Genomic DNA, 13,004 nt, shown 5'->3' with positions numbered 1-13,004 from the left:
ATGCGCCCGGGCATGTGTGTCTGAGCTCTGTTGCTGAGCTGGCAGGGGAACCAGTAGCAATATATTGTGATGGCAACACTAGAAAAATCCATTTTCAAGAGCAGACTTTGGGTTCACAGGCCCTGAGCTAGTGGAGGGCATGAGAGCTGGCAGAGACGATGTGCTCAATCTTGCAAGTGAGGAATAGGATGCACATGCAAAGGATGGACATGCCTTGCAGCACTGGTTGATCCCAGGGATTAATTCTGGAGGGGGACCCTACCTTCTTTGTTAAAGGTAAGATACTACTCAAACATTGAATGCAGATGATTAGGGGAAAGAAGGGTCTTAACTACGGATAATCTCTGAGGGTTTGGGTGTGTTTTTAATACATGCTACCAGGATCCTACATTTCTAAACCCACTGATCCCAAGGACGCACTACAAAGGGATTTGCTTCTGATTAACATCTCAATTATTTTCTAGTGCCATAAGTACCTGGACTAACCCCTCAAAGTGCAGCAACCTCAAGCTCCGGATTGCTAAAGCGAAATGTGTAGCGAGCCATGCGACTATTTGCTTCTGTGTTGTGCCGGATCAGGAATGTGCTGTGATGGAAAAGAGGAGTGTTAAATCCAATCACTATTAAATCTGGAGTAGACTATTAGGCTGGGTGTGGTAGTCAAGATCAGATTTTCACCCCCTCTTCCCCGCCCCATGATATCACTTAGAATAAGCACATGAGGCTGCTCTTCGGGTTATTGAACTAATAATGTCCTTCGGAAATAAAAACCTAAAGTAATCGACACATAGGGTGGCTCTCACTAAGCTCATTGCTCTTTAAAACTGAAGCTCCTCTTTCTCGCATGATGCACACTGACAAATCCATACTCTGGGTTCTGAGCTGTGGTTGGATTAGCTGGCAGCTACGCCAGCTATGCCCAGAGGTTTTTTAAAAGGGAAAACAAAAACCAAAAAAACAGCCTTTGGGTGACTTTCTTTTTCTACCTTATGAACACACCCAAATGTCCATCTCACTGCGTCTGGCTCCGCCTAGTCCTCAGATATGTTGTTTCCATGGTCTCGGAGTGCACCTCTGGCGTGAGCAGGTGCTGAGTCTGCTTAGTACTGCTGCATAACGTCCTTAGACTTTAGAAAAGGAAGTTGGCCACGGTCGGGGCGGGGGAGGGGTGAATGATGTGCAAATGTTCTGCTATTGGAAGCATCATGTTCTGTCGAGCTGCTCCTGCTAGAATTGTTGGGTTTATTTGAAAGCAGAGACAACTTCTAGCTTCGCAGATTGAGGGATTTATGGGACCCAGGATATAGGGTCTCTTGTATTTATTTAAAAATTCCCACAACCTGGTCGTTATAGTCACTGAATCAGCACAGCTAGAAGGAAGGTTGTCTTCAGTTTTCAAATGTGTATATCTAGACCCAGAGAGAATTACTAGCCACAAATCATTTTGTTCTTTTAAAGTATTCATGCTGTTGGATGGGAGTGCAGCGCTCCAAAATAGATTGCCCAGAAAAATTGTTTCTCCTCCAAGGAATAAGGCAGGAATTATATAATAATATTTTAAAATAACCGGACAATGCCATCTAAAACTAGCACCAAGCGAGGGGGGAAGTGAACCACACCCATGAAACCTGGGTACATGGGAAGAGATGATGAGTGAGGACTTCCGTGCTAGGCTGGGAGCAGTGGGCACTGTTTTTAAGAGGGTTTTGCCCTTCCAGAGGCATGGAAGAAAGAAGAGTCCCAAACTTAGGGCCCTCAATGCCTGGTTTCATGACAAAGAACAACTCCTCCGTTTCCCCCCGTGCCGGCGGGCTCTGTTTGGCGAGGATTGTTACGCACAGTGGGCTCGATAGACAGATACTTTTGCAGTGGAAGATACTCTTGGCTCTCAGACGTGGGGATGAATGAGTTCTGGGGCACAGCTCTGCCATTGATTCGTCTTGGGACCTCGGGCAAACCCTGCAGGGCTCCCCACTGGAGACAGTGACTTTTCAGGGGTGTTCAGCACTTCTGATCTCCAGGTCCGTGGAGCAGGGGATGCTGCGCGCCTCTGACAAATTGCCTGGGGGTGGGGGAGGGCTCCAGGTGGGTGCCCAAAACACGGGGTGTGTTTTCCTGCACTCAGAGGTCCCCAGAGCCGGAGCAGAGCGAGGAACTAAAAATCATTGTTGGATCCTTGGCCGCTACGCTCGTGGTGCTCGGCTCCAGCGCTGTCAAAGTGGGGAGTGTCCGGGACCCACCTTCTTCCCGTGTGTAGAAGGGCCGCGGGCGCACGAGGACAGTACGCGGGGCCATCTCTGGTCCGTTTGTGTTGTGCCTGTGCCGCTCACGTGCCAGCAGCTCTTGGGCTGTGTGACAGAAAGAGGCGAGCTCCAGGTGCTCCCGGCGGTGATCAGAAATCCGGGCCAGGCTTTTTTTTTTTTTTTTTAAAGATCATTAAAAGGAGGGAAGGAATTTCCCCCCCCCCCCCCCCCCGCTTTCCGTTTCTCAGGAAGGAAACCAGTCTTGTAACCCACTGCGCTCTGCAAGCTGGAGACACACCAGTGGCCCTGGCCACACCGAGATCTGGGCTGGCGACTCTCGGGGCGGTTTGGCCGCAAACGCGTTGCGCGTGGAAAACATCGCTCCCCCCCGCTGTAAAAAAACCCTAAACACCCGGAGGTGAAAGAGATCCCGGCCCCAGCCAAGTCACGGGCGGCTTTGCCCCCGGAGCCGGGCTCTCACTCCGGCTGGCCGCTTGCAAGCGGACGCGGGGTTTCATGGGGCTCTGCCAGCAATAGAGAAGCTGGGGGGAGGGGGTCAGCAAGATCTGACCAGATGGACACTCGCCCTGCGTAATGCAGCCAATGGGGGGGGGGAACACAGCTCGGCTCGGGATTGTTCTAGTGCTGGCGAAACTTACGGGCACAAAAGAAGGGGAAATGGGAGGTCGGTCTAGCAGAGCCCCTCTGCCAGTGTCATACAAACACCAGCCAGCCGCTGCCTGCAGGGAGCCAGGGCACCGTTCCCCAGGCAGGCGCTGCCCCGCGCGCACAGCCCCGGGACTCAGCCTGGGCATCACGAGCCAGCTACATCGCCCATTGTGTCTTGGGGGGGGCTCCCCCCACATTTCTCCCTCTGTCCAGGGCAGCAGCACACAGCCCGGTGGGGGCCAAACTAGCCAGAGGGGCTGGAACTAGGGGGGCTGCCACAGCCCCTGGCTTGAAGTAGCCCTGAGGCAAACGCGTGGGTTGCGCCTTCATCACCCTCCTCTCTAAAAATTGTCCCAGCACCACTGAAAATAGCCACCCCCCGCCCAGGGTTCCCACCCGCGCCTGCTGAAGTTTCCGGTGCAGCTCTGTGGCAGGGAGCTGAGTGCCAGAGGTACTAGGTGGCACTGCTGCTCAGCGAATGGAAATCCCGACTCCCTCGCGCTCAGCCCGACTGCGGATTCGCTCCGGTTGTCCCCGGCCTTCGGAAGAGGAGCAGACGCGCATTTCGCTGCGGTTTCCAGCCCAACCCACCGCTTCCCGCCACCCAAAGCCGGCTCTGGGCTCAGCCAGCTCTCCTCCCAACCGAACCCAGAGGCGGTGTCGGGTTTGAACCGAGTCAACATGATTTAAAAAAAACAAACCACAACCAACGCGATTGCAGCTTTACCAAGCGGTTTCCACCCTTATACACTGGCATCACCCGAGAGGCAAAACGAAACCCCGCCTGAAATTAACGCGTGGTCGCGCGCCCCCGCCGCTTAATTCAAATTGAATCTAGATTTAAACGAAGGCCTAGCCGATCTTGCAGTGGGGGGTTTCCAAGGAATGAGCGTGAAAACGTGCCCTCTTCAAATACCTTGTCCCTGCCTCCGGCTCAGTAGCGTGATCACTGATTTATCCATAGGGGAAGGCGTTTGTTGGTTCATTGCTTTCCCATCCTCCGTGTATGTGAGATCATAGGACAGATGCATTTGATTAAAGCAATTTATTCCATGTGCCTAGGAAGAGTGCAAAGTTCATCTTAAAAGGGACACACTTTTCTCCACCCCCCCTCAATCCCCTCTCCCCCCCCAAAAAAAAGAAGGAAAAGCAAAAAGATAAAGAAAAGCACGGATTCATTAATGTCATAGTCCAACTAGTGTTCTCCTGGTGCGAATCTATTGTTTTCTCCCATACTTCCATCAGCTCCGTTCATGAAATATTAACTGGAGATTGCTAAGGGTGAGTCTGACCAGCAGCAGGATGTTTAAAGAGAAAAGCAACTGCGGATCAGGTTCTGCTTGCGAGCTCTGATATCTGTTTCTTCTTTCAGGCCATCGGACTCTGACAATTGCTTTGCCGAGAGCACCGTGGAAAAAAGTCATAACCCGCATTACGTAATTGGAGACTAATAAACCCCTCTTTACAGGTTTTCTTGTAGGGGAAAAAAAGTCAAGGTGATGATTTTCCTAAAGAGAGCGGTGTGCCTAATTTCCTCGGAGTGTACAGGATGTACCGGGCAGGGATAGCTACCCGGAGGGAAGTGAAAAGCCGCAATCTAACGCCTTTTAGGGGAAGATTAACACTGGTTTCCTAAAACTGTCCAAACTACCTGGAAGATAAATAAGAGGATCTGTGCAGATCTGGCTTGACATTCTGGGAATAAAAGGCCGTTTACAAACTCCAGATAATGCCAAGCGTGTCCTAACATGATTTTTTTTAAGTTGAGGGAAATATTTAAACTGCAAAATGTTTGTTTAAAAAGTGTCATTTTAGAGCAAGTGTCCGCAACCTTTCAGAAGTGCTGTGCCCAGTCTTCCTTCACTCACTCTAATTTAAGGTTTTGTGTGCCAGTAATACATTTTAACTTTCTTAGAAGGTCTCTTTCTATAAGTCTATAATATATAACTAAACTATTGTTGTATGTAAAGTAAATAAGGTTTTAAAAATGTTTAAGAAGCTTCATTTAAAATTAAATAAAATGCAGAGCCACCCAGACCAGTGGCCAGGTCCCAGGCAGTGTGAGTGCCACTGAAAATCAGCCCTCATGCCCGTGCCATAGGTTGCCTACCCCTGTTTTAGGGAATCAAGTATCAGAGGGATAGCCGAGTTAGTCTGGATCTGTAAAAAGCGACAAAGAGTCCTGTGGCACCCTATAGACTAACAGACCTATTGGAGCATTCACCCACCAAAACTTATGCTCCAATACTAGTTTATAAGGTGCCCCAGGACTCTTTGTCGCATTTTAGGGAATATTGACTTGCTCTATCGGTTCAATCCTGCAGTCCTTAGGGCAAAAAAAATCGTTCAAGTCAATGGAAGATATGGTCTTAAAGACGTCTTAGAAATGAACTTCATAGGCGTGTGACTTGTTTTAATGGTTTCGATCTTTCGCTATGCAATGCATTCGTTCGGACTCATTGTTAGAATATTTTGTTCTTAGGGGTGTTATTTTTTGTAAAGTCTGGGTCTGCCGAAGGCGAGAAAGAAAATTTTGATAGGGGAAAATATGTTAACATAAGATCGCGGTGGTTTTTGTTTTTTAAAAAACAAACCTTCCACCTAACACGTTGGAAAAGACAGAATCGGGAAGGATTGGGATCTATTCACGAATCAATATTATAAAATCCGTGGCACCGTATTTAGGAGGGAGATTTTTAAATATCCAGAAACTATCCTGAATGCTCGTGTGACTTGAAGCGTTTTCAGTTAAACGATCAGGAGGTAATACAACACGTAATATCAAACTGGGTATTCAAAAGTAGCCGAATACTGAAGCCTATAGCCCGTTTTCAAAGGGTGAAGCCCAGAGGGGAGCCGCGCGGTTATCATATCCCATTTTATCTGTGCACCTGTATTCTAGTCAAACTGCTCACTAAGTAAAATGTTCGTTGTATATTTTTAAGTGTCGCCAAGAATTGTATTGACTCATGTAGAATTAATTCAGTTTTAAGATGCCAAAACATGACCTCAGTGTATTTTCTTTCCGATAGAAATATTAGGATGTTAAGGATTCGTTGTTTTTTCTGTTGTATTGGGATGCATTAACGAGTCCCTCTTTTTTTTTCTTTCTTTCCTAGTTTTCCTTTCAGCTGAACAAACCCAACCCTGTGCTTGAGTTATTTGTGTGTTATTTTCTGGAGGTCCTTTGCTGCATTCGGATTTACTGCGTGCGAGCTGCGGCATTTATTTCAAGAAACGGAGTTGAAACCAATAGGAGCCTACTCGGAACTTGAAGCTGTTCGTATATTACTGCCGGGGAAACACAGCAGCGAGGTGCAGGTTTGAAGCCCGCTCCATGCCCCGACCCAACGTGACTTCAGAGACGGGGTGAGAATTCTGGCGGCCTCGCTGCATTTTCTCAGGTGACTTGCAGAAGTAGCTCTTGGCTCCCTCTGTTTCCTCTCGCCTGATGTTTGTGCCCTGCATAGAAATCCCCGCGAGTCAGCCACCAGATCAGATGGGGGCTCCTTTGGGATTGTAGAACCCGAGCCATGGCAGAACCCCAGAGAAGCGCTCCTGAATCAAAGCAAGTGGACAAAATAAAAGCTGCTGCTTCCTCCTCCGCCTCCTGTATCAAGTTTCGGGCGCCTCTCCCTTTACGAGAGGGTCCCAGACACTGCAGGAAAAGGAGTGGGGACCTCAGGAGGAGAACAAGCTTCCTGCGCAAATGGGGGCCCCGCTCCCCCAGCTCCCTGAAGTCAGAGTTACGGGCTCCCCTTGACCCCACTCGCCTTAGGGGGTATTTTGCTAACTGTCTGTACCCTGGGGGGGGGGTCGTTGGTTCTTAGCCCCGCGCATGGGATCTGGGGTATGTGCCGGGCACGTTAGCGCTCTCCCGGGTCTGCTGGGGATGCAGCGGGAAGCCCCCCTAGTTTTGAGGTGGCAGGAGACTGGGGGCCCGGTCCAGGAGGGAGGCAGCAGGCCCCTAGTCTCGCTAATGCTCCCTACCCGCACCGGCAGGACTGTCCCCTCCCAGCCGCCTTTACGCACCAGCCCGGGGTCTATTAAACCACCCCAGAGAGGCAGGGCTGCCGGGCTCTGGTCCTGCCTTCAGGGTGATTTTCATGGCGCTTCCTGTGGCCTTTCCAGGCGAACCTCACCAGAGCCACAAGGGCCGGGCAGGGCCCTGGCTGGCGGGAGAGGGAAGCGGGTGCGCGCTGCGGGCTGCGGCTCGCCGATCGCTTTGCGCCCCCAGGGCAGCGCCCGGCGCCCGGCCTGCGCTCTGCTCTGTGCTAGCAGCGAGCTGTCCACCGGCAGGTTGCCAAGCCCGGGACCTCCCACCGCCGAGCCGGGCCGGGGGTGGTTCTTAGTCTGGGAACCACAGACTCCAAGACAAGGAAAGACAGGGTGGCTCTGAGTGCCAGGAGCTGCAGCTCGGGCGCCGGAGGAACAAGTGAGTTCACACAGAGCCACCTTCCCCTGATGTAGCTCCGGTGTAGACGTACCCAGTGGCCTTGGGCCTGGGCAAAGAAAGCTGCTCCTTCCAGGGGGAGTTAACTACGGCCACTAAGCCATCCCCACATACTTTCCCTGGGCCACACCAGGCCACTACACAGGAGATGCCATTGCATGATTTTAGTGGCACACTGAGCACCCGCTCTCTGAGACCACTGTCAGCCCTGCTGTGGCTCTGGCTGCAGGGAAACTGGGCTTAACTGTCTTTTCAGATGTGGCTCCCCCCACCCCTATTCCCCCCCAGCAGTCAACATTTTCCTCTGGAGGAGCAAATCCCCCCTGTTTTGCTGGTGGCAGGTGCAGAGATGGGAAGGTAACTGAAGAAGCCATTCAGATGACAGGGTAGAATGAAGAAAGGACAAGGGCACAGTTGCATACAAATCCCAAGGGGAGATTAAATTCTGGATGGATAAGGAAACAATATTACTATGTAATGAACACAGGCAGTTGCCACTGGCAAATTAATTATATTTCATAACTCGGATTCTCTCCTGGCCTAATTCCCCCCCTACCAGTTTTACTATATGCTACAGCTCAAACGGACACAGGCTTAAGGCAGAAATTATTGGGTGAGGTTCTTAGGCTTGTGTTATGCAGGTGGTCAGACTAGGTGCTCCTAATGCTCCATTCTGCCCTTAATCTATGAATTAGTAGTAGTAGTAATTAGTAATTGTGTAGTAGCTCCAATCCAGAAAAAGCAGAACCTCACTGAGGTAGTCATTACACATATAGCGAGTAAGAGACAGTTTTTGCCCCCAAAACAAACAAAGGAAGCGTATATTATCCCTCTTTTGACAGATGGGGAACTGAGGCACAGAGAGATGACGGGCTAGATTGTGATATCCTTACTCACATCAACTACTCTCTTACACCAAGAGTTCTCCCATTGACTTCAGTGTGACTACTTGTTCAGTAAGCTACAACTCAGTCAGACTGTAAGCTCTGTAAGTGCCTAGCAACAGGGCCCTGGACAGCAAGTCTTATAGTAATCCAAATAATAAATAACTCAGTGTGAATATGAGTGTCACAATCTGGCCCTAAGTGACTTGCCCAAGGTCACAAAGAAAGTCTGTGGCAGAGCTAGGAACTGACCCTATATAAAATAGGCACAGTACCTTAACCACAAGTCGTCTCTCTGTTCACCCCCATAACTCCATTTAATTTAATGGAGTGGTTCCTGATTTCCACAGGTGCAAATGAGAGGAAAAGCAGACCACTTACACTGGAATGTACAAGAGCCAAAACAGTGTAGCAGGCGTACACCCCGCCCCCGATTCCCAGTGCAATAAATGGCTGTAGTGAAGGGACATACTAGAATATTTTCAGCTGCAAACGACACAGAAGTTGTTCACTGCCAGAGGAAAGAATAAAATAAAACCCAGCAACTTCCCAGTTTAAATGCTAGGATCACTAAGACTTTAAAAGTCTGTCACCAAGTCCAATTATCTAGACCTAATTCACTCCTGATAATAAAGTCACGAATAATTTGCAAACACCAGTAGTTTCATAATGAAATATTTTTTCGGTTAAAATGTTTGATTAGTGTCTGATTCGAGTGTTTGGGATGACGGGGAGAAGGGTTCGTGGGTGCGTGGGCAGTGGGATGAGCTGTTTATCCAGATACACCCACTCCTTCATGAGTATTGAAATGGAAACCAGAAATTCTGAATTGAATTAAGGCCACTTGAATTCTGAATCAGAGCATCCACACCTGGGCTTACCTAACCCACTTTAAATTTGTACCTTTGGATTAACTGCCCTGAGCGTCTCCATGTAGACAAGCCCTGAGTCTCTGTGCCTTAGTGTGCCCTGCTGCGAAATGGAGATCATAGAAATTCCCTACCTCACAGGAGATAAATATATTTAAAGATTGTGAAATGCTCAGATACTATGATAATTGGATTTATATAATTACCTAAGAAATTCTTCTGTTACCACTATTACTATAAATATTTTGTGATATTGGAGTCACTATGTGAAAATCATTTTGTTGTTTTATCAGACTAATATGCTGCAATGATCTATTAATATAAATTAGATATGGAAATGACCTATTAGGCCATCTAATCCAGTCTGTAGTAGATAATTTTCAGTCCAGTTTTAAATAAAAATAACCCATGAGAATTACATCCCTTCTGGAGAGATTATACCACTAATGTAACTCAGGGAGGAAAGAAAAGATAACACTGGCTGTTGGAAAATGTTTCCTGACGTTCAGCCTACAATTTCTTTGCTTAATTTTCATTTTATCCAATTACTTTGTTACACATCTCTGTCACCATAATTTTTTTCTCCTTTCTTCACATTTACACCTGCCAGAATGACCTGATGATCCTTTTTACTAAAGAAAATGCTTTTAAAAATATATCCTGTGTTTATTTTTTCTATGAAAGGTTAAACAGAGGAGTCAGAGTTCAAGTCCAGCTGTCAGTACAGATGGGGAAGCAATACATAAGGTGTACATTGTGGATGCTATACATAAAGATCATGGTGGGTTTTTTTCTCTGAAATGATTTGTGTACGGGGATAATGTTTGGTTTAGGAGTCTACACACATTCAATGTATTTTTTTTCTTTATGAAGCATCTATTCAAGGAAAAAAATAGTTCAGATGCAACACATTTACAATATGCTATGGAAGTGTGAGCTGTGTGTCAGACAAATACATTTTTCATTACATTCCCAAAATACCCTTCTGTATCCTTGTCCCTTACTTACCCAATGCACAGTGATACCAAGTGGAATATCTATCAACTCATCACATTAATTTACATTACAGAACTATACAACTTTAGCCAATGAAAAACAAACATGCTTTTTAAAATATGTACTTGCATGCATATGGTGTTCTCTGATTGGCTGACATACAATTCAGTTCTCTAGGCGAAATTGAATACAGTTAAATAATTGCACAGGGAACAACAAAACATACGTGAGAATGTTACAGAAATGAACAGATGTAAATGAACAATTATAATTGCTGGATTAGACCATTGTTACAGGATCAATATTTCCTACTTTAAAATACATTTCTCATCTTCGCTCTTATGTTTATTATATATATATAATATGCTTCCACTCTGCCTTGATATTTATCTAGCAGCAAGAGACAATTATCCTGTGACAATATTCCATTCCATTGCCATTATCTCTTAAGCAACTAAAGCAATACTAGGATTGGCCCCCATGAGAGGGCTATTTTATATTGCATTCCCTGTTGATTTTCTGGCCTCTCAATTATGTACAATGTGTGTGTGACAGTGTATAAAAACAATGAAATCTTTCATCACGTTTTGGTAATTTTGTTTTTTACTTTAAAAATACCTCAGAGTTTTTTCTAAAGGGAATTAAGTTAAACTCAGGGTTCTTGAGCCTCTTGTTCTTAGAGAGGACCATTAGGTGTCATATAAATGAAGGGACTATGGGGGAGCAGCTGTTTCTCTAGATCTCTACAGAAGCACATGGGAAAACTCCCATTTTCATAAGTGTGGCTGAGATTTCACCCAGGGCATCTGTGGCCTAAATTTTCAAAAGTAACATGAAAGAAGAGCTCTGTGTATGCTTGTCTCTTTCACCGACAGAAGCTGGTCCAGTAAAAGATATTGTCTCGCCCGTCTTGTCCCTTTAGTGGTTCTGAGGTCGGAGGGGCTACTCAGATGTACAAAGTTAAGCACGTGCATAACTGTTTGCATGGTTAGGGCTACAGGTCCTCAACCGAAGCTCCTTGAATTTAATAAGCACAAACTATTATGGTTATTTACATTGACATTTCCCCACTGCTCTTCTGTTTTGTCGATCTCAGAATACCGTGCAAAATGTCGGACAATCCTGTTATGTGCATTATCCACTGCCTCTCAGATCTAATAATCCATCTACATCACATGACCTTCAGTTCATACTGTACATTATCCAATGTGCTAAGTTGGCCTTTCAATTTAAAAAAAAAAATTAGTTAGGCATCAAGGTCTTCACACAACTCTATTTCATTTTTAAATAATTGGATAATTATTTTCAATGAGCTCCAAATTCCATCAGTAGGTAATTTCTAGAGACATTTCAAGTGGCTCAACATAAAAGTTGTGCTTGATCTGTGGGTTTGTTAGCTATGTTTAATTCTGTCTGTAAACAAAGAGCATTTAAAATCTTCTCTGAAGAGTATGATCTTGATTCTTTCGACACCTACATCATCACGGCCCCAATCCAACAAAGGACTAAAGCACAGGTTATCTTTAAGCATGTGAGCATCAAAATCACTGGGATGACTGATGTGTTTAAAATTAAGCATATATTTCAGTGTTTTGCTGGACAAAGACCCATTGCCTGTTGTATTTGCTTTTCATTTCAATAAAATATTTTAACTAGCGTGTTTGTGGGGGTAGGGGAGAAATCCCTTAACGTTATGTAAACATAACCTTTTTAAAGGGAAAATAAATCCCTGCATTTTACAAGTATCTTTCAACCATTTAATTTTGCTAATGTCACAAGTTTAAAAAAATCATATTCTTGGTCACATTTGAATTTCTTTATGTTCAGTTTCTCACAAAAATAATTGATTTGTATTGATATTCACAGGAAGCTTAAGGTTCCAAATCATATGTTCACAATCTGCCATGGATCTGACAAAGTCTCTTTCAGTACTCTTCTTATTCCCTTGTTAATGGCCCAAACTGACCTTAATTTTCTGTTTGGAATTTCACAAGCCTTCCTTTTTAATTGTAATTCCATACAACTCTTAATACTCCTGTTCTTAACATAGTTATTAGATTTCTAAAATGAGTACAGTAACATCTCTCCACACGTGTCCGTTACTCACTAATGCACATCTATTTGCCCCAGAAGAAAAAGAACAGGCCACACTTTAATCCACCAGGCCAGAGACTCAGGAAAGAGATGAATATTAACAAATTTAGTCACTCTCAGAGCAAGGAGGGGAAACGAATTCCAGAGTTGAAGGCTCTCTACTAAAAGTCCATGGGGATCAGTTGCCAGATGTTTGAATCTAGAAACTACGAGCTTGATAGTAGATTTATTGAAATCCATGGAAAAGCTCCTACTGACAAGAATGATGCAGGATCAGGGCCTATGTAATGAGCATGCCTGCTAAAATCAGCTGCTGTGTGGTGTCTCATAGACTATCAGGACAATTGCCTCTCCTCCACAGACATTTAGGACAAAGTCAATGCCTGGAATTGCACCAAAAAAGCACAAAAAAGAATTAGTGCAATCGTTGCAGAAGAAGTATAATAATATGCCCGATAACTAACAGTACCAAAGAGGTGAGCAGAAAATAAAGCTTCCAAGTAGTCTTCAAGTATAGCCTCATGTGGATCACATTTCAGTATTCCAATCAAGAAGTCACAGTAGCATGGATTACTGAGGTGCAATAAGATCTACAGCGGAGGGAAAAGGTAGCAAATATCTAACCAGATAACAATGGGGGGGGGGGAGGAAGTGCTTTTGGTCACTATGCTACCTGTAACTCCAGCAATAGCTGATCCAAAATCAACCCCCATTGCTGAACCACACATATCCTCTCATTACCTAGGAGGAAAACCCCTCCTACATAACAGTCTTCCCCCAGCCTATTAACATCACC

General features: G+C 45.7%; 1 long non-coding RNA gene across 1 annotated transcript; it reads right to left on the bottom strand.

The window, feature by feature from the left end:
- Nucleotides 1–12,086: 12,086 nt before the first annotated feature.
- On the bottom strand, nucleotides 12,087–12,971 carry LOC120409138. The gene is made up of 3 exons (XR_005601147.1): nucleotides 12,882–12,971; nucleotides 12,678–12,798; nucleotides 12,087–12,591 (listed from the first exon to the last, which is right to left on the bottom strand). It is a non-coding gene; the product is annotated as an uncharacterized LOC120409138 (long non-coding RNA).
- Between the last annotated feature and the right edge of the window lie 33 nt (nucleotides 12,972–13,004).

This window comes from Mauremys reevesii, linkage group 7, assembly GCF_016161935.1.
Source record: "Mauremys reevesii isolate NIE-2019 linkage group 7, ASM1616193v1, whole genome shotgun sequence".
Taxonomy (NCBI): domain Eukaryota; kingdom Metazoa; phylum Chordata; order Testudines; family Geoemydidae; genus Mauremys; species Mauremys reevesii.
Note: the sequence above shows the minus strand (reverse complement) of the source record. Positions and strands in the feature narration are given on the sequence as shown.